At 40.1% G+C, this 21,676-nt stretch overlaps 1 protein-coding gene across 1 annotated transcript in view; it reads left to right on the top strand.

Annotated features, from left to right (window-relative positions):
- SCN1A (sodium voltage-gated channel alpha subunit 1) overlaps positions 1–21,676 on the top strand; it is a 224,813-nt gene that overhangs the window by 47,939 nt on the left and 155,198 nt on the right. Inside the window, exon 3 of the mRNA XM_086370732.1 lies at positions 2,061–2,154. The gene's annotated coding sequence lies outside the window, so the exon portion shown is untranslated. The remainder of the gene's footprint in view (positions 1–2,060; positions 2,155–21,676) is intronic.

The raw sequence follows: 21,676 nt of genomic DNA, 5'->3' as shown, positions 1-21,676 counted from the left end.
GGAAAGGAAAAAAAGAAAAGAAAGAAAGAATAGATGTGCAAAGTTAAATAGAGGTAGATAAAGAAGATTTATATACATTAAAGGTTAACTGCAAGGGAAAAAGTACAGTAGGAAAAGCAAACAAAAGAATAAATGTAGAAAAATTATAATAGGTTTACAAAATTAAAATTAAAAAAAGAGAAAAGAAAAAAAATGTAAACCCCACAGAACTGCAGAAGCCCAACATACAGGCAGAGGTTTATAACAAAAATAAAAAGTGTGACTGATTATACACATATACACCCATAAGCAAAATCAAAACAGTCCAACAAAAATAAAGTACAGTAGATTGACCTGATGAACAAAGGAAACCAAAAATTATATCTACCAGTTAAGAAGAAAACTAAGTAAAACACAAACTGGAAAACAAAACTAAAGCAAGGTGCCAATTCTAGAGTAAAGCAATGAAAACAAAACTAACAAATATGTTGAAAGGAAAGGAAAGAAAGAACAGATGTGCAAAGTTACATAGACGTAGATAAAGAAGATTTATATACGTTAAAGATTAACTGCAAGGGGAAAAGAATAGTAGGAAAAGCAAACAAAGGAATAAATGGAGATAAAATAATAATAGGCTTAGAAAAATTAAAAAAAAAAAAGGCAAACTACACAGAACTGCAAAAGCTCAATGTAGAGACAGAGGTTCAGAACAACAGTAAAAAATGTGACTGAGGGAAAAAAAAAAAGCTCAAAAACTTTATTAGATTTCATAGTGCCAATAAAATTGACAACTACAATGGGGGAGGGGGGAGGGGAGGAAATTAAAAGAAAGAAAATCCAAAAGAATCTACAGAGTAAGTCAAAACATAAGAATAATAAATGTTTTTCTTGAGTCACTGCTGTCAGAGTCCTTTCCCTTGGTGGGAGTCACAGTCTACCTCACCTCCCTAGGATGCCCTCCAACACTGTGTTGATCTCTGGACCTATTGTAGGGGCAGCTCAGATTCTAATCTGGTCCTGCTCCTGTGTGTTCTTGCCTCCAATGTCCACAGCCATCAGAGCTAGTGTGTCTTCTATTGTGGGAGCTCTCAATGTCCTTTTATATATTCCATAGACACAGAGTCTGCCTAGTTGATCGTGTAGATTTAATCTGCAGCTTGTACAGCTGGTGGGAAAGTTTTCGCTCTTCTTTCCTACCTACACTGCCCCTGGGTTTCAATTGTGGTTGTATTTCCACCTCTACATGTGATTCGTCCACTGGAGTTTGCTCCTGAGGCTGCCCTGGAGGACTTGGGTTTGCCCCTGTGAGGGCCAGGTGTTGAGGTGGTATAGCTGCTTGGGTCACAGGGATTCTGGCAGCACCAAGTACTCAGGGGAGTTAGTGGCTGGGGCAGAAGGAAATATAGTGCTCTAAAAGGGTATGGCAACCAGAATCGGCCAATACGCTCCAGTATTCTTGCCTGGAGAATCCCCCTGACAGAGAAGCCTGGCAGGCCACAGTCTTCAGGGTCGCAAAGGGTTGGACATGAACGAAGCGACCCTATGCATATAGATGCAAGACTTTTTTTGCCTGTGGCAGTTCTGTCCCAGTGAGAGTTGAGTGTGAAGGTGGCACAGCTGCTTGGCTTGTGGGGACCCTGGCACCACAAAGTGTGTAGGAACACGGACTGCCTCTGCCCCAGGAGTTATGGCCCTATCAGAGTCTTTCTTCGTGCCTTTTGTAGCTGGTGATCAGAAGGTCTCTTTGGCCACTCTTTCTCCATAGCTCCACCCATCCAGGCACATAGAGGGTCCCCCTGGCTGGGGTCCTACTCTGTAGTTTGGCGCATCAGGCACTTAAAGGAGCACCCTGGGTGGGGTCCTACTCTGTAGTTCAGTGTGTCAGGCATTTGATGGGCCAGCCTCTCTATTGTTCAGCTGCCGATGCTGGCGTGTGGGGAGAGAGAGGCTATGGTGATGTCTCCACCCCTTACGCATGACTCAGCAGTATTGCCTTGTTTCCATGGCTGCCCGGCTTTCCTCCACAGGCATTTCCCACCACAGTCTCCTCCCTCACATTCCCTTCAATCCTCTCTCCACAGTCAACAGCAGCGCTTACCCTGGGATTGCTCCACAGTCCCTAAACTCCAGCTCCCAGCCGCTGTACCTTCCAGGGGACCTGTGTTCCTGTCCAGGGTATGTATGGCTGCTGCAAAGACTGTCTGATTCTCATTCCACTTAGGCTACCACAGGTCAGCTGTTTCACTCTCAGCCTTAAATGTTTCTCCTCTGACTCAGACAATTGCACCGATGTGGGGATCAGACTCCTACTTCAGTTTTCCCACTCGCTGAGAGCAGGTCCAGTCCTACTAACACTCCTGTTTTTTCCCCTTGTTCCTTCACCCTACTGAGTTTTGCCTGGTTCCATATATTCTTTGCCATTGGTCAGGTACTCCTGTCTATTCTCAGCTGGTGTTCTGCATGCACTTCTGTATCTGAAAGTGTATTCCTGATGTACACATAGAGAGAGATGTACTCCTGGTCTACCTACTCCTCTGTCATCTTGTTCTCTCCTAATACTTAATTTTAAGCCAGCTCTTTCACTCTCCTCCTTCACACTCATCAAGAGGCTCTTTGGTTCCTATCCACTTATTGTCATTAGAATGTGATCATCCACAATCTGAGGTTGTTGATGTTTCTCCTGCCTATCTTGATTCCATCTTGTAACTCATCCTGCCCAGCATTTCTCATGATGTGCTCAGAGTACAGATTAAACAAATAGGGTGACAACTGACAGCCATGTTGTACCCCTTTCTCAATAATGAACCAATAAGTTGTTCCATAAATGCATAAGGACTGAGACGTGTTGCTAATTCTTTGCTTCGAATTCTAGGATTAATACATTTCTCCAACTTATCATACATATATTTGTATGAAATACTTAGTTAATTGCTCTTCATACATATTACTAAAGTGCTTAGGAAAGGATTTCAACACTTCATTTATGCTCTCAAAATCTCTAAGATGGGATTTCTCCCTTTTTTAATAGATGAGATTGAATTCAACTTAACCTCAATCAGTTCAGTTCAGTTGCTCATGCATGTCCAACTATTTGTGACCCCATGGAATGCAGCACTCCAGGCTTTCCTGTTCATCACCAACTCCTGGAGCTTGCTCAAACTCATGTCCATTGACTCGGTGATGCCATCCAACCATCTCATCCTCTGTCATACACTTGTGCTCCTCCCTTCAATCCTTCCCAGCATCAGGGTCTTCTCTAACGAGTCAGTTCTTCACATCAGGTGGCCAAAGTATTGGAGCTTCGGCATCAGTCCGTCCAATGGATAGTCAGGACTAATTTTCTTTAGGATGAACTGGTCGGATCTCCTTGCAGTCCAAGGGACTCTCAAGAGTCTTCTGCAACACCACAGTTCAAAAGTACCAATTCTTCTGCACTCAGCTTTCTTTATAGTCCAACTCTCATATCCATACATGACCACTGGAAAAACCCTAGCTTTCACTAGATGGACCTTTGTTGGCAAAGTAATGTCTCTGCTTTTTAATATGTTCATAACTTTTAATATACTCATAACTGCTTATATCTAGGTTGCTTATAACTTTTCTTCCAAGGAGTCTCTGAATTTCATGACTGCAGTCACTATCTGCAGTGATTTTGGAGCCCCGAGAGATAAAGTCTGTCAGTGTTTCCATTGTTTCCCCGTCTATTTGCCATGAAGTGATGGGAACAGATGACATGATCTTAGTTTTCTGAATGTTGAGCTTTAAGCCAACTTTTTCACTCTCCTCTTTCATTTTCATCAAGAGGCTCTTTAGTTCTTCTTCACTTTCTGCCATAAGGGTGGTGTCATCTGCATATCTGAGGTTATTGATATTTCTCCGGGCAATCTTGATTCCAGATTGTGCTTCATCCTGCCCAGCGTTTCTCATGATGTACTTTGCATATAAGTTAAATAAGCAGGGTAACAATATACTGCCTTGACATACTGCTTTCCCAATTAGGAACCAGTCTATTGCTCCATGTCCAGTTCTAACTTGCTTCCTGACCTGCATACAGATTTCTCAAGAGGCAGGTAACTGGTCTAGTATTCCCATCTCTTTAAGAATTTTCCACACTTTGTTGTGATCCACATAGTCAAAGGCTTTGGCATGGTCAATAAAGCAGAAGTAGATGTTTTTCTGGAACTCTCTTGTTTTTTCAGTGATCCAACAGATGTTGGCCATTTGATTGCTGGTTCCTCTGCCTTTTCTAAATCCAGTTTGAATATCTGGAAGTTCACAGTTCATGTACTGTTGGAGCCTGGCTTGGAGAATTTTGACCATTACTTTACTTGTGTGTGAGATGAGTGCAATTGTGTGGTAGTTTGAGCGTTCTTTGGCATTGCCTTTCTTTGGGATTGGAATGAAAACTGACCTTTTCCAGTCCTGTGGCCGCTGCTGTGTTTTCCAAATTTTCTGGCATATTGAGTGCAGCACTTTCACAGCTTCGTCTTTTAGGATTTGAAATAGTTCAACTAGAATTTCATTACTTCCATTAGCTTTGTTCGTAGTGATGCTTCCTAAGACCCACCCGACTTCGCATTCCAGGGTGTCTGGCTCTATGTGAGTGATCACACCATCTTGGTTATCTGGGTCATGAGGATCTTTTTTGTATAGTTCTGTGTATTCTTGCCACTTCTTCTCAATATCTTCTACTTCTGTTAGGTCCATGCCATTTCTGTCCTTTATTGTACTCATCTTTGCATGAAATTTTCCCTTGGTATCTCTAATTTTCTTGAAGAGACCTCTAATCTTTCCCATTCTATTGTTTTCCTCTATTTCTTTGCATTGATTGCTGAGGAAGGCTTTCTTATCTCTCCTTGCTATTCTTTGGAACTCTGCATTCAAATGGGTACATCTTTCCTTTTCTCCTTTGCCTTTCACATCCCTTCTTTTCACAGCTATTTGTAAGGCCTCCTCTGACAAGTATTTTGGCTTTTTGCATTTCTCTTTCTTGGGAATGGTCTTGATCCCTGCCTCCTGTACAATGTCACAAACCTCCATCCATAGTTCTTCAGACACTCTGTCTAAGAGATCTAATCCCTTGAATCTATTTGTCACTTCCACTGTATAATCATAAGGGATTTGATTTAGGTCGTATCTGAATGGTTTAGTGGTGTCCCCTACTTTCTTCAATTTAAGTCTGAATTTGGCAATAAGGAGTTCGTGATCTGAGCCAGTCCTCCCAGTCTTATTTTTGCTGACTGTATAGATATTCTCCACCTTTGTCTGCAAAGAATATAATCAATCTGATTTCAGTGTTGGCCATCTGGTGATGTCCATATGTAGAGTCTTCTCTTGTGTTGTTGGAAGAGGGTGTCTGCTATGATCAGTGCCTTCTCTTGGCAAAATTCTGTTGGCCTTTGTCCTGCTTCATTCTGTACTCTAAGGCCAAACTTGCCTGTTATTTTACGTATCTCTTTACTTCCTACTTTTGCCCTCCAGTCCCCTATGATGAAAAGGACATCTTTTTTGTGTGTTAGTTCTAGAAGGTCTGGTAGGTCTTCATAGAACCATTCAGCTTCAGCTTCTTTGGCATAGTGGTTGGGGCATAGACTTGGATTACTGTGATATTGAATGGTTTGTCTTGGAAATGGACAGAAATCATTCTGTTGTTTTGTAGATTGCACCGAGTACTGCATTTCAGACTCTTTTGTTAACTATGAGGGCTACTCCATTTCTTCTAAGGGATCCTTGCCCACAGTAGTAGATATAATGGTCAGCTGAATTAAATTCACCCATTCTAGTCCATTGTAGTTCACTGATTCCTAAAATGTCAGTTTTCTCTCTTGCCATCTCCTGTTTGACCACTTCCAATTTACCTTGATTCAGGGACCAGACATTCCAGGTTCCTATGCAGTATTGTTTACAGCACTGGGTTTTACTTCCATCACTAGTCACATCCACAACTGGGTGATGTTTTCACTTTGACTCAGCCTCTTCATTCTTTCTGGATCTATTTTTCCACTCTTCTCCAGGAGCATATTGGGCATCTACTGACTTGGGGAGTTCCTCATTCAGTGTTATATCTTTTTGCCTTTTGATACTGTTCATGGGGTTCTCACAGCAAGAATACTGAAGTGGTTTGCCATTCCATTCTCCCATGGACCATGTTTTGTCAGAACTCTCCACCATAACCCATCTGTCTTGGGTTGTCCTACCTGGCATGGCTCATAGCTTCATTGAGGGAGACAAGGCTGTGATCCATGTAATCAGTTTGGTTAATTTTCTGTGATTGTGGTTTGCATTCTGTCTGCTCTTTGATGGATACAGGTAAGAGGTTTGTTGAATCTTCCTGTTGGGAGAGACCAGCTATGGGGCAATCTGGATCTTGCTCTGATGGGTAGGGCCATACTCAATAAATCTTTATACCAATTTTCTATTGATGGGTGGGGCTGCATTCCCTCCCTGTAGTTTAGCTTGAGGCCAAACTATGGTAGGGGTAATGGCTGTAATGGCAACCTCCTTCCAAAAGATTTATGCCAGCATGCTGGGTCTCTAGGACTGTTATGTTCAGTTCCCCTACATTCAGCAGGCCACTGTCAACCTGTGCCTCTGCTGGAGACTCCTGGCATTCACAGGCAAGTCTGGCACAGTCTGTCTGCTCCTTTCTCCTGGGTCCTGGTGTGCACAAGGTTTTGTTTATGCCCCACCATAGAGCCACTGGCCACCTTAGTCCCACCATAGAGCCACCGAGGAGAAAACCCACAAACTGGAGAACAATTATAAAAGTAGTTCTCACACTGTTGCAAAAGTTCTACGGCCCACAACAGATTTCCCAACCTGGGGATCCAGCAAAGCGACTGAGAACCCAGAGGGAATGTGACTTTGAAGGTTAATGAGATCTGACTACGGAACTTCCACAGGACTGGGGAAACAGACTATTGGAGGGCACAAACAACTTAACCTAAACTTGAGCTTTAACAGGGTTACCTTGTGAATCCTATTATCTGCTCTGTTTTCACAAAACAAAGTGGAACCCTACCAACAGATCACCTCTATTCACTCTTATGTCCCAGGGCATGGCACAGAGTTTATACTGAGTCTCAGTAAATATTTGTTGAATGAATGCTGAATAATTATCACTGATACCTAGTTCATTTATATTTTGGATTTTACATAACTCTGTTCACTCAGGTCCATTAAATAGCAACTAACAAATGAGAACTAGGAGGAAAAATCAAATTCCACAAGGAAGAAGTGGTTCACTTATCGCTGTAATACATTTGGAACTCTTTGCAGCTCTCAATCATTCATGCTACTTTCTTAATTTACCTTGAGAAAGAATCTTTTCAGTTTGATACACAGAGTTTCTCAGACTTACAACATAAAAAGTTACTCCCAACATCAAATATAAATTCTTCTTTTAAATGATGAGTTTCTAAACACCAGGATCACACAGTCACATCCAGCTTCATTTGATCTTAAAGTAAATACCCAAGAATAACTTAAAAGATCTTTTATTCAATTATAGAATATTAATTCAGGAGAAAATTATTCAATAATAAAAATAATTTAAACACATACTAAATACAATATGACATTACTTTGCCAACAAAGATCTGTCTAGTCAAGGCTATGGTTTTTCCTGTGGTCATGTATGGATGTGAGAGTTGGACTGTGAAGAAAGCTGAGTGCCAAAGAATTGATGCTTTTGAACTGTGGTGTTGGAGAAGACTCCTGAGAGTCCCTTGGACTGCAAGGAGATCCAACCAGTCCATTCTGAAGGAGATCAGCCCTGGGATTTCTTTGGAAGGAATGATACTAAAGCTGAAACTCCAGTACTTTGGCCACCTCATGTGAAGGGTTGACTCATTGGAAAAGACTCTGATGCTGGGAGGGATTGGGGGCAGGAGGAGAAGGGGACAACAGAGGTTGAGATGGGTGGATGGCATCACTGACTCGATGGACATGAGTCTGAGTGAACTCCGGGACTTGGTGATAGACAGGGAGGCCTGGCATGCTGTGATTCATGGGATAGCAAAGAGTCAGACATGACTGAGCAACTGAACTGAACTGAAATACAATACATTTCAAATGAACTGGTAGTATGTCTATTTTTTCTGAAGTGGTGAATTAGCTCAATATTAGTCCTCTATTAGAGGACTAGTAGAGACTAATAGAGTCCCTTGGATAGATCAAACCAGTCCATCCTAAAGGAAATCAGTCCTGAATATTCATTGGAAGGACTGATGCTGAAGCTGAAACTCCAATACTTTGGCCACCTGATGTGAAGGACTGACTCCTTGGAAAAGACCCCGATGCTGGGAAAGATTGGAGGCAGGAGGAGAAGGGGACGACAGAGGATGAGATGGTTGGATGGCATCACTGGGTCAATGGACATGAGTTTGAGCAGGGTCCAGGAGTTGGTGATGGACAGGGATACCTGGCCTGCTGCAGTCCATGGGATCACAAAAAGTCAGACACGACTGAGTGACTGAATGGAACTGAACTAGTCCTCTATTGAGAGTGAAAGTTCTCAACCTACACCTAACCCTGATAGAGTTAGGGGTGTAAATGTCTTGTCAGACAATCCCCTTCCTCATCTCCAGTTAGCTCTGTGACCACAGCCAATTTATTTAACCTTTCTGAAAACCCCTTTAGGTGCCAGGTGAGAATGATACTATCCCCTTGACAGAATTCAAAAGAGATAATGTATGTCAAGTTGTTTATTTCAGTGTGTTTCACATATTAAATGTGTTTAGAAAATAATTATTTATGATAATATTTGGCATCAGACACTCTCAAACATATCTCAGGGAGTCCTCCTAATATCCTCTGACCAGTGAGGACATTTGTATCAATATCAGGATCTGAGACTCAAGATTCTAGATTCAAGGACCAATATTCAAAGAACCAGGGTTATCAGGAACTGGAAATTAGGAAGGAATGATGCTAAAGCTGAAACTCCAGTACTTTGGCCACCTCATGTGAAGAGTTGACTCATTGGAAAAGACTCTGATGCTGGGAGGGATTGTGGGCAAGAGGAGAAGGGGACGACAGAGGATGAGATGGCTGGATGGCATCACTGACTCAATGGACATGAATCTGGGTGAACTCCGGGAGTTGGTGATGGACAGGGAGGCCTGGCGTGCTGCGATTCATGGGGTCGCAGAGTCGGACACGACTGAGCGACTGAACTGAACTGAAAGCTAAATAAGGATGGATGGTTATCTGAGCTCTCACCCTGCTCCTAGAGATAGTTTTAAAAATGCAGTATTCCAAAATAACTAGTATAACCTTGTGTATAATAATTTCACTTTTTTTTTTCCCTAATATGTCAGCCCCTATTCTTTAAAAATTATATCAGGGTAATAATTATTATATTACATATAATCATATATAATAACATAATATCATTAATTTACATGTAATTGCATGTGATTTAATTATAATAACTATATAATTTGTATAATTATGTTATCAGGATTATAATCCTTTGAGAGATTTGAAAGGCTTAGCAACTATAGAAATTTTTTTCCAGGGTAGACAGAATAACTAACTATTGGCAGAAAATACCTCTGACTGGGAAAGAAATTTAAAAGTATACTGATTAATTTATTTTGAGAAGCAGTTGGGAGCAAAGATGAAGCCAAATAAATTTCTACCAAGTTAATTTCTTTGACAACTGAGAGCCTAAATGATGTAATTTAGGCTGATCTTTTTCTGATTGTTTTTTCTAATTCTGATATTTTGTATACATGAGTTGAACTCTAGAATATGGTCATCCAAATATCAGCCAAATCCAAGATGATTAGATTTAATAGACCCGTTTCATATACCCATTGATAATTAAAGAAAAAAAGTGGACTCAATATTGCTGTTTGAATCATTTATCCTACAATGCATCATTAGTAACATATGCCTCATGATCTGGAATTTGCTGGATAAATATGCTGATTTGTGAAAAATTTATCCTTGTCTTTTTAAAATGAAATTATAGTTCTCTGATACAGTGGTCTTACATATATTATTTTATGTCTAACAAGTGAAACAGTGAAATAGGAAGGACCTCTATCCATGGCAACCCACTCCAGTACTCTTGCCTGGAAAATCCCATGGACAGAGAAGCTTGGTAGACTACAGTCCATGGGATCGCAAAGAGTCGGACACGACTGAGAGACTTCACTCACTCACTCTATCCATTACTTGGCCTAGCAATGGGAAATCCTGGGAAGCATTACTCCCACTTTCAAGAGAAAAAAGAGCCATAATTGTAGGTGATGGTGTGAGTTTGTTCATGGATTTCTAAAGGTGAGAACTGCTTAGGGATGTGTGAAAGATATCAGTCTCACAGAGAAACATGGCAGCATCTAATCCAAATGACTGTTGTGCATATGGATAGCTTTGCTGTGCTCTTAGCAAAGTCAGTGGCTTTTTGCCTTAAACATGAGAGGAAGAAGATGTTAGTAGGAATCCTTTAGGGGAACAGAAACTACATGCTTGCTTATGCTGTCATGGCAAAATTCAATTTTATTCTCTAAATAGAGCTGTCTTCATAGATATCAGCTATTTCCTTCAGTTTAAAGAAAGTCCTCTTTATGAAACAAATATGATTAAACTTCTTCAGTAAATAGACAACTGATGTGGTTGACTCAAAAATATATTAAAATAGCAAGCTGGTGCTTGGTTCCAATAAGTAATTAAGTATATTTTTCATAGCACTAGCTTTAACTTGACTCATCTTTGCAGAGGGGGAAACTGCTGCAAGAAACTGATCAGGCAAAAAAACAAGCATAACATTTAATTTACTTAAGAAAATGGGAAAGAGCACATGTAAGCACAGAAGAGAACCCAGCACAGTAATTTAACTTTTCATAACTTCATACATTTTCTTAATTTATACTGATATTTCTTTTTTCTCTTTAATCTCTTATGGCAGTAGATCTAGACATAATGCTTTAAATATTGTGATCTTTGATCTAATTTCAAGAGCCAAAGCTTTATGAAGCCTTTGTATATTTAGAGAAAGAGGCATAAAGCTTAGGCATGTGAAACATTAAATTGTGTTTTCACATGTGAAAGAGAAGTGCCGTACATAAATGGTTTATCAGCCTAAAAAAACAGATAATATATTGTTAGATTATATTTTAGCTTTTTGAGGAAATTATACAGCTTCATGGCCATTTGCTTCATGGATATTTCCTGGGGCTCTTTTTGGGTCCGCATTTTTGAAAACTGCTAGTGTTTTACTCTGAGTACCTGATTCTCACGTCCTTGAATACTTACGTTAATATTTAAGATCAGTACACAGAGCTAGACTGAAGGGCAGTCACTTTCTTTACCCTTTACTAAAACCAGTGTTGGTTAGTTCATCACCTTCTTAAACAGTAACTGCGATGATATACTCCATCATATCCATCTCTGTCAAAACATGAGTGAAAATCAATTGTGGCCTACCTAGAAATACTCCACTCACTTCCATTTTGCTTCTTATGTGCTGATGCACCTGCTCAATATTAATTTCCTTCATAGTTAGGCTGTGGAAAAAATTGAATGGACTTTGGGGGGATAAAACTAGCTTGGTGACCTTGGTCAAGTCACATCATTTCTCTTGACATCATCCCTCATATCTGAAGTAAAATCCCTTGTCTGAGTAATCTCTAAGGACTTTCCAGCTCCACACTTCCTCAAAATCATAGACTCTTTAGAGCAGTGGTGAACATTTATGCCAGTTGACATTCTGCTTTATGAGGTTTGAAAATGTTATTTTATCCTACCTGTAAATGGTAGTGGAGTTTCATTCTGGAATTTTGATTCATCAGTAGTCAGCAGATGCTGTCAGTTCATCTTCAGAAAGTACTTTCATTCAACCACAGACACTGTGGTATGTTGGGGGGACGAAATAATGCATGAGACATAGGTCTTGCTGTCAAAGAGATTATGTTGGATTGGACAATGGAGAAGTGCGCAGATAACAGAAGATGGGGATGTGGGCAAAGAGGAGGAGGAATCCAAGCAGAAAAGGGAGGAAGCAGAATATCCAAATGTGATGGCTCCTGGCTTATTTAGGGAAAGCTTGTTAGGAAAAAAATGACATTGAGGTTGTCCTCAGTAAATATTGTTAGCATGCTCTTACACTTTAACTGAAGGAAAATAAGAACAAAAATAAACCAGGCCTCAAGATAATAATGGATTCTAAATTGAAATTTATATGGAACAATAGAGTAATTTTTAAAAACTGAGGTATAATTGACATATACCAATGTATTTGTTTTAATAATATGATTATTTGATTAATGTATATACTGTGTAATGATAGAGTGATTTTTAAAAGTGTTGCTTGGGTGGTTATATAACAGGAAGGATAATATTATGTAAAATGATAAAAAATAGTTTTGTAATTTAATACCCACCTTGAAGCAATATTGCAATGTTGATCTCTTCAGATGTTTTACATTTATGTTTGTAATTCTCCTTTGAGAAGTCAGGTTTCTGCATTACCATGTCTCGTCCATAAAACCTGTTTATTTGGCAAGGAAATACCACTATTTCCTTCTCCAACACCAATGGCTACCTATGTAACTGAAAGGAAATTGCAGTGAATATTCCAAGAAGAAGTAACTGCAACCCTGGGAATGATCCTCTGTGGATTTGTGATTAAATTCTGGCTTTCGTTGCTTTGGATGGAAGAGCAGGGAAGGCATGGAGAATCTGGTGGTGGGGTGGGGTGGGGAGAGGTGTAGCGATTTGGGGGAACCTAGGGGAAATCTGATGATCTCCACGGTGATTCTCTCCCCTTCTTTCTCACTGTGAAACACAGAACTGTGGTGAGGTAAGAAAACCCCTAACTGGTCATTCTTCTCCACTACCAGAGGGAGAGTCAGGAGTAATTTTAATGATGTTTTAGAAACTTTTAACAAAATTCCGTGTACCCACAAATGCATTGATTCTATAGGTGTTTAAGAAACATCTTAGAAATTAGTAAGAAAAGTAATTCTAATTACATAAGCTCAATATATTGTAGGTGATTTTTTAAAACGACATCTATAAGTGGGAAAACACAAGCCCCTACAACTTTGATTAAGTAAATTCAAGTGGGGGCCCACAAATAGTTTGGTATCATATTTTAAAAATAGCTGTTTTTTGTTTCGGTGGGATGTATGGACTTTACTACGGTTTTAAATGCTTACCTTCTGGTACCTACAAAATGCTCTGAAACCAAAAGACCAATTTTGTGCTATTAAGAAATTGTAACTTAAAACTTGCTGAAAAACTAACTCTAGTCCTCCTAAAAGAGGGTTCCTAATTGCAGTTTCCTTCTTCATTTATCTAACAGTCAGTAAACCCTGCATTTATTTCTGGCTCATTTTCAAAGGGATAATTTAACCTGAAAAGTAAAGATAAGAGTTAATTATTTTCTGCTAGGAAGTGATTTCTATTTCTAAAAGAGTGGCTGCTAAAGGCACTGTGTTAGTGAACATTTGGGAGAGAGAGCAAGGAATGGGTAGTAAATCTTTGCAGAATGCTGCATGTTCAAAAAAAGGACTGGGAAACTCCTATCTATAGAAGCAAAGCCCTAGAGTGGAAAATGATGTTAACCACGGGATCACATCAGTACTGTGCTTAGCTGAGTTCCATGTTTCATTCTCAAGGGCAAAGCCAGGATTTGAAGCCAGGTAATAACACAGTGGTCCTTTGGATTTAGAATCATAAAGTCTGGGTTCAGATTCTGACTCTGCTATTTTCTATCCATGCTGGAATCACTCACTCACTCCATCAAAAGTCCTGTTACCACCCACAGTCTGTATGGCATTACCACTATATCTTTGGGGATACCATCCCAAGGTCAGACCACTGCCCAGGTTCAACTCCAGACACCAGCATCCGGATTCCTTTCTTTCAAAAAGGAACCCAGCTCCTTGAGCCTAGATTCCCATACAAATTATAGGAGAATCTAGAAACACTTCTGCCTTAAAACCCGAATGCCATTTATAACTCTGAGCAATGGAATCCAATATTCAAAACATAATGATTTGACCATTATTTAGGGAAATTTTCGGCCAATGATTCAGAGTTATCCACTTCTTCCTGTGAGGCCCCAAGTTAACTGAGTGAATTTATTCTCTTTGTAAGGCAGCTAACGAAAAAGGTTCAGAATTCCAAGAGCTGGGCGTCAGGCAGCATGTTTTGGCAACAAATTCCCTATATTTTCTTTTTTTAAAAAAATAATTGTATATATTTATTTACTTTGGGCTGTGCTTGTTCTTCATTGCTGCGAGGGCTTTTTTCTCTCGTTGCAGTAAGAAGGGGCTGGTCTCTGGGTGCAGTGTGCGGGCTTCTCATTGCGTGGCTTCTCTTGTCACGGAACATGGGCTCCAGGGCACACAAGCTTCAGTAGCTGCGGAGTGTGGCCTCAGTAGTTGGACTCTAGAGCAGTGGCTCGACAGCTGTGGGGCCTAGGCTTGGCTGCTCCATGGCATGTGGGATCTTCCAGGATTGAATCCATGTCTCCTGCGTTGGCAGGAGGATTCTTTACCACTGAGGCACCAGGGAACGTCTCCCTTTATTTTTTATGCAAGAAAACATCAAATAATATTGAGATATTAGTTACACTGAGTTATTAGTTACAATTAGTTACATTGAGATATTAGTTACTCTTCAGCCTTCCAATTTAAGTTCTCTCCTTGAACTCTTGCAGAGTTCTCATCACAGCAGAAGATTTTCCAGGTTGTCTCAGTACTGACAGGCAAAAAGACACGGCATGACTTTTTCTACCTCAGTGACTCCTCTTTTTCTTTCACATCTAAGATTTATTGACAGTGGTGATGTCCCATTACAATATTCCCTTTCTGTATTGGGCACTGAGCAGTGAATTGCTGCCACTGGCCCCCAACGAAGCTCTTCCAAAGGAACAATCCAATTCTCATGGCAGAGCTAATGCTTCAAGGACTAAAGGGCATCTCATGGTTTCATTCTCTACCTTGCTAGGAACTCTCTCATAGGAAAGGCACACAGCCCAGACCTCTTAACTGGTTTAGTAAGTCCATGTATTCACAGGTTGAAGAAGTGTTGTCACATGGGAGATGGCCTGTATGTTCTTTCCACATTCTAAGATGAGATTACAGAGGACCTCTTGTAATGGCTAGCTTTCAGGGTGGGAAGGAGGGAAATGACCCTGTCATTCTTTGAAACTGGAAATGTAACAGTGGGAAAGAAAATTATCTCTCAATAAACTAACTTCCAATCACAGATAATGTAAACCAATGTAAAAGCAATGTAAAACTGGTTGTACAAGGAGTTTAGAGTCTGGAAGACAAATAAGATATGTACATAAAACTGTCAGCAGAAAGCCAAAGGGGAAAAGAGCTGAAGTGTTATAAAAGAATACAGATAAAGATTCATTTTAATTCATCTTTTTTTTCTTTTTTAAAAAATTTATTTATTTTTTAATTGAAGGATAATTGCCTTACAGAATTTTGTTTAAACCTCAACATGAATCAGCCATAGGTATATATATACATTTTAATTTATCTTTAGCCAACTTTTAGGAATATGTGCATTTAAGTGTATACTAAGATGATTTAATAACCATCTCACATCTTGTCTTTATGCCAGGCCTAAAATAAGGAATATTTAAAGTTACCAATGTTGTTCAACTGGTTCATCTCTGATGAACTATAAATCTTGTGTACAGAATGACAAGCTATTCATTAAATGTACTCATTGTTCAGTGGATAGGATGTTGGCCTTATTTTTCCAGAGTCTGTCAGAAAATGTATTTAACTTCATATGCCCAGTGTGTTCAGCTTAACAAATAGCCATATTCTGCAATGTAAAATACAAAGTTGTTCTGTAATTAACAAAAGAAAAGAGATCTTCCCTATTGAGAAAACAAGAAAGACATTAGAGTAAAAAGAATATGTGACCTAGAACCTTGGTAGAATTTTCCACAGACAGATGGAAGGAGGCTCTGTCAAGTGAAGATTATGAACAAAGATACAGAGGTGGAAGGGTGATGTGTGCATTGAAAATGGTACACCTTTCCATTTATCTAATGAACTCCACTGGTAGAGGGATTTTGATCTAGTTTGTTCACTGATGTAACTCCTGTGTCTGAAAAAGTGCCTGACTTCTAGCTGGTGCTTGAAGTGAATAAGTGGTGTGTCAGATGTCCAGGCTATGAGCGGTACTTGAGAGCTCTCAAGGGCTTGGGCATTTGGATTCCTGCAGTGAGGAAACTGGCTAGAACTCCACAGAGGAACAGAAACCAAGCTCAACTAAGCAACAGTGGAGTTTATTTGTGACTATCATGGAACCCCAAATCAGGAAAGTATCTCAATTTGGGAAAAAACTAGAGTCAGAAACAGAAAGTCATCAGGTGTTTTCTGGCTGTCTTTTAAAAATTTGTTTATTTTTTTAAAAATTTATACAATTTTTAAAGGTTACTTTCCATTTATGGTTGTTACAAAATACTGGCTTATTTCCCATGTTGTACAAAATATCCTTGACCCTGTTAGTGCTGGGCTTCCATGGTGTCTCAGACAATAAAAATCTGCCTGTCATGTGGGAGACCTAGGTTCAATCTCTGGATCAGGAAGATCCCCTGAAGAAGGGAATGGCGCACCGCTCCAGTATTCTTGCCTGGAGAATCCTATGGACAAAGGAGCCTGGCAGGCTATCGTCTATGGGGTTGCAATATGTCCTTGAGCCTGTCTTACATTCAACAGATTGTACCTCCCACTTCCCACTGGTAACCACTAGTTTGATGTCTGTATCTGTGAATCTGCTTCTTTTATGTTATATTCACTAGTTTGTAGTAGTTTTTAGATTCCACATGTAAGTGATATCATACACATTTATCTTTCTCTGTCTGACTTATTTCACTTAACGTGTTAGTTGTTCAGTCGTGTCTGACTCTTTGCAACCCCATGGAATGTAGCCCACCAGGCTCCTCTGTCCATGAGATTCTCCAGGCAAGAATACTGGAGTGAGTTGCCATTCCCTTCTCCATTCACTTCACATAACGCTCTCCAATTCCATCTTTGTCACTGTAAATGGAAAAATTTTGTTCTTTTTATGGCTGAGTATGTATGTGTATCTATACCATTGTGTATGCATGTTTATATGATCACATCTTCTTTGCATGAATCTTTTCAGATTAGTGTTTTGAGTTTTAGTTTAATATATACCCAGGAGCGGTATTACTGGGTCATGTGGTAGTTCTGTTTTTGTTTTTAAAAAAACCTTCATACTGTTTGCCATATGGCTGTACCAATTTACATTGTCACCAATAGAGTACAAGGGCTCCCTTTTCTCCGCATCCTTGCCAACATTTATTTGTAGACTTTCTGATGATTCCGACTGTCCTTTTTCACTATTTCCCCTTCCATGCCTACGTAACTCCTCTCTCTCAGTGCCCTGGTCTACTTTTCCTGAGTCTGCGTTGTAAGCGAGGACTGGCCCCCACAGCTATCAGAATCACATGTTGCAACTTCCCCTTTCCTGGGCCTCTAGGAGCACAGGTTCATCTCTAGGGATCAGGTAGGGAGAGCTGTTGAGAAGACTGTGATGAGCAGACACTCAAAATATTGACCGCTATAATAAGCAATTATAAAACATGAATGCATGTGGTCAGGGGTGTCCTTATTTTGTCTAAATCATAAGGACCATTCTCATGTAACAAGTTAGTCTAAAGATTTTAAAAGTCTGCCTGTTAGTTCACACGTTTCCCATTTTCTCTTCATCTCTTAACATCCCAGTAATTATTTACCAAACCTTGGTCCATTCAGTCGCCTGTCTCTCCAGCTCCTTTCAAGATTGCCCAGACTCTACCAGAGACTGAAGAACATTATCTACCCACACCATATAGCTTGCGGAATCCTAGTTCTCTGACCAGGGGTGGAACCAGGCCCCAGCAGTGGGAGCACTGCCTCCTAACCACTGGATCACCAAGGAATTGCCTGAATACATTTGCAGTGTTCATCCGACCTTGACTGGCCTTCATGGAAGTTTAGGATTTTTGAGCTGAGCAGGAAATAATCTTGATTTCTTTCTTTTATAGATGAGAAGATAGGCCCTTGAGTAATTTATACATAAGGGTTAGTAGATGTCTTGTGAACACAGAAATGCAGATTACATTCCTGTGATTCTAAAATAGGGAAAGAAGAGAGGACTTTTGAGTATGTTGTATAGAACAAATGGACTTTGGGACCAAAAACTTTAGTTTTATTACTTTGCAAGCTAGATGCAGCCTTGAATAAATCTCAGTGAGGCTCAGAAAGCCCTCAGTATTCCCAAATGTATAATGGGAATAATTTTAATAATAGTAATAGTATCTACCACATTGTCTTATAGTAAGGAATAGAATAATTAAATATTGAAGGTGATGTCATTTAATAAATGATAAAGCACAGGCAAGATTGTTGTTGTTCATTCTCTAAGTCATGTCTGACTCTTTGCAAGATAATTATCAATAATAAGGCAAGATAGTTATCGATAATAAGTGGATTAGATAACAGATAACCAGGATGAAATATTTACTGCAAATTAGCCAGACGACTAATCTACACATAGTTAATTGTGAGCATACGCATGACCAAATGCTAAAGACTGTTCATTTTTAAAGTACAGTTTATAACACAGAAAGCTGTGCTCTCATTTCCTGGAGTTATAAATAGTTTAGCATGAATTCTCCCTTGTCTTAGGAAAACCTGATACACATGGCTTTCATAATTCTATCAATAGGTAATACTTAGTTGGAGTCAAAATATATATTTGCTTACTAAAATGTTGTTATAACTAAGTTTTAGTCATGTCTAAAAACCGTGGAAATATATTGCAGTAAAAGATAATAGAACCATAGACAGAATGGGAGTATAATCTTGTTTAACAACAAATAAAGGTGGGGAAATGCAAGTTCTCAGAGAGTTCAGGGACTTGTTAATGGCACACACTCATGAGGACTGAGCTTGTAGTAACACAACTTCGCACTCAGATCTCTTCACTATAATACAGAACCTGCTATTAAAACACCATGTTAAAAATGAGAAAAAATTTCAAGTAGATCCCCATTGGAAAGCCATTGATCTGTCATAAATGACCTCCTAATTTTCTTCTGGGAATAAAAAAGACAAAGCTTTATTCACAGGTTATGTAAAAGATTCATAGTAAGAATAAAGTAATTCTTTTGAACAAAAATAAAATGCAAAAACAACACAAAAGTCATTTGTTGGACTTGAAAATAACTATATTTAGTTTTAAACTTTTTCGTCTTTGAGTCATTAGTTATTTGATAGAGAAATTAGAAACGAAGAGGAAACAGACAAAGCAATCGTGAGAGATCAAAGGGAAGAGAGAGATGAGGCTGAGAGAAAAGAGGTTGAAAAAGAACACAGAATTCCGGCTGGTAAAAAAATATTTAATGTTTGACCACTAGATGGCGATGTAATGTAAGGTGCTACCTCGACTTTTTTTTTTTTTAAACAAGCTATTTGCTGATTTGTATTAGGTACCATAGAGTGAGGCGAGGATGAAGCCGAGAGGATACTGCAGAGGTCTCCGGTGCATGTGTGTATGTGTGCGTGTGTGTGTGTTTGTGTGTGTGTGTCCTGCCACAGTGAGACTGCAGTCCCCGTAAATACTTGGTCACCTTTGCAAGAAAGAATCAGAACAATTGCAACTGAAGGCACGTTATCATCTGGTCTTTGGAAGATGCTGTTCCTCGTTGCAGATGGGTAATTTTCCTTTTTATCAGGTAAGCCATCTGCTTATTTCGTCGCGATCTTAGGCATGTTCATTCCAGTTATTCTTTTGTGGAGACCGTGGAAATACAGTGGGCAGAGCAGGAAGTCCATTTTTGTATGTGAATTCGGACCGACGGGTCCCCCTCCTCCCTCTCTTCTCCTCCCCTTCTCCTCCCCTTCCCTTCCCCCCTCCTCTCTCCACCTTCCACGAACTGAAATCAGGTTTGTTTTGCAGTTCAGCATTTTGATACAAGGAGATTCTTTGGCCTGAAATAGCTTGGCACCTGGCCAGCTCTTGCCTTTGCTACCCTCCATCCTATTCAAAGTCTCCCTTTGAAGCCCCCTCCTCCTTCACCGGTGCTTTAGAACTGGATAAGCGGAGCTGTAAATAGAGGTCATAGTGTTCCTAAGGATGGAGCAAAAATTAGATCTCAAGTTAACCCCACAGGAAGAAAGCCAGCAGCGGGGACCGCGGCTGGAACCTAGCACTGCAGGGATTTGAGCCTCCTCGGCAGAGGCTGGGCTTCTGAGGAGAAATGCCGCCTACCTTGGGCCAGAGCAGGACAAGGATTTATTCTTTGTAACTCTGATTGAGCATGGTAATAAAGGAGCTGGAGGGTAGTGGGAAAGAAGCCCTTCTTCCTGGAATGCCAAATGGGGAAGGTTGAGTTACTTTTAATTACACAGAGGTCACTAGCTGCAGTGATACTGCAGATCCTGTTCAGTCCTCAGTGTGAACCGTGTTGCTTTTACAGACAGCACAAGAAAAGGTCTCTGGGTGGACTGGAGGCTTTTTCAAAGATCCTTGTTCTCATGGATCCCCTCTCTCCTACCTGTTTGAGGTATTTGTTTAAAGACAGCCCCCCACCCCCGCCACATTTACTTCCCGTATTTCTTTTTGTTCCCTTCAGTGACTCTGTGACAGTTGTCACTCCTCTTTAGCAAATGAGTCCAAAAGAGAGTGGTGGTAGTTGCTTTTTCACATGTCCCAGGAAAGGATTAAAGCCAAAGCCGGGTAACATCCTCTCCATATGTGCATGAGACTCAATATTTCTAAGGCGCTGTAGCAAACTTGCAAATTGCCAAACGCTGTTGCTATCACACCTATAAAATGTGGCTTCTTTTTTCTATGGATTTTCAGGTTCACGTGGTATTTCTGATGTGCTAGTGTAGTAACAGAACATATTTCCCCATTAAGCACTTTCAATCATCCCAAGAGGCTGATGCCAAGCAGAAATAGGAAAATTCCATGCTGAGGTTGGCTATCCCTGCTTTCATTTCTGTCCTCCAGAGCAGTGGGTCGCTTACCTTTCCTGTTTGCTACAATATCTGGCACACCAGATGCAACTTGGAACTCCTGCATGCACACCAGGGTCTCACACTTTTCCCCTCATCTCTGCATTTGGGAAGCCCAATAACTTTGGTGGAAAACTCCTTTAAGCCTCTCCTTTGCGGTCGCGACTTTTGTAACTGCCCTCAGGCCATCGCATCCCTCTTGCAGGGGTAGTGTTGCAGTTTAGGCCTTCTTCCACAAAGCTTCTTGAAGAGATTTTTAGATGGTGTCTATTTTAGGAACAGAATGTGTAGACAGAATGGATGGCCACTGAGATTTATGGGAAAACAATTTTGTGGAGAGGATGAGGTAACCTTGTAACAGAGCTGGTTATATCACATAAACTGAGCAAAGGAATTCGTTTTCATGAAATTTACTGCAGCTCAGTTTTATGGCTTTTTCTCTTCCCTCTGCACATTGTTGGCCTGTTGTTTTCAAATACCTTTTTAAGCATAGCTAGTACTTATCAGTATTTTTACATACTGATAAAAATAATATGTTGGATTTTGCTGCCAATATTGATAGTTTCTGTTACATGGCCCCCCATGCTGAGTTATTTGGCATCTGGAGACTCAATTATTAGGACTATTTCCCTTTAAGGCATGGTCGAGAGGTTTTCTCCATCTGCGAAGGGAAGGGAAAG

This window comes from Bos grunniens, chromosome 2, assembly GCF_055505025.1.
Source record: "Bos grunniens cultivar Pamir isolate PY7600 chromosome 2, Bosgru_T2T1.0, whole genome shotgun sequence".
NCBI lineage: Eukaryota > Metazoa > Chordata > Mammalia > Artiodactyla > Bovidae > Bos > Bos grunniens.
This window is presented reverse-complemented; position numbering and strand designations above follow the sequence as displayed.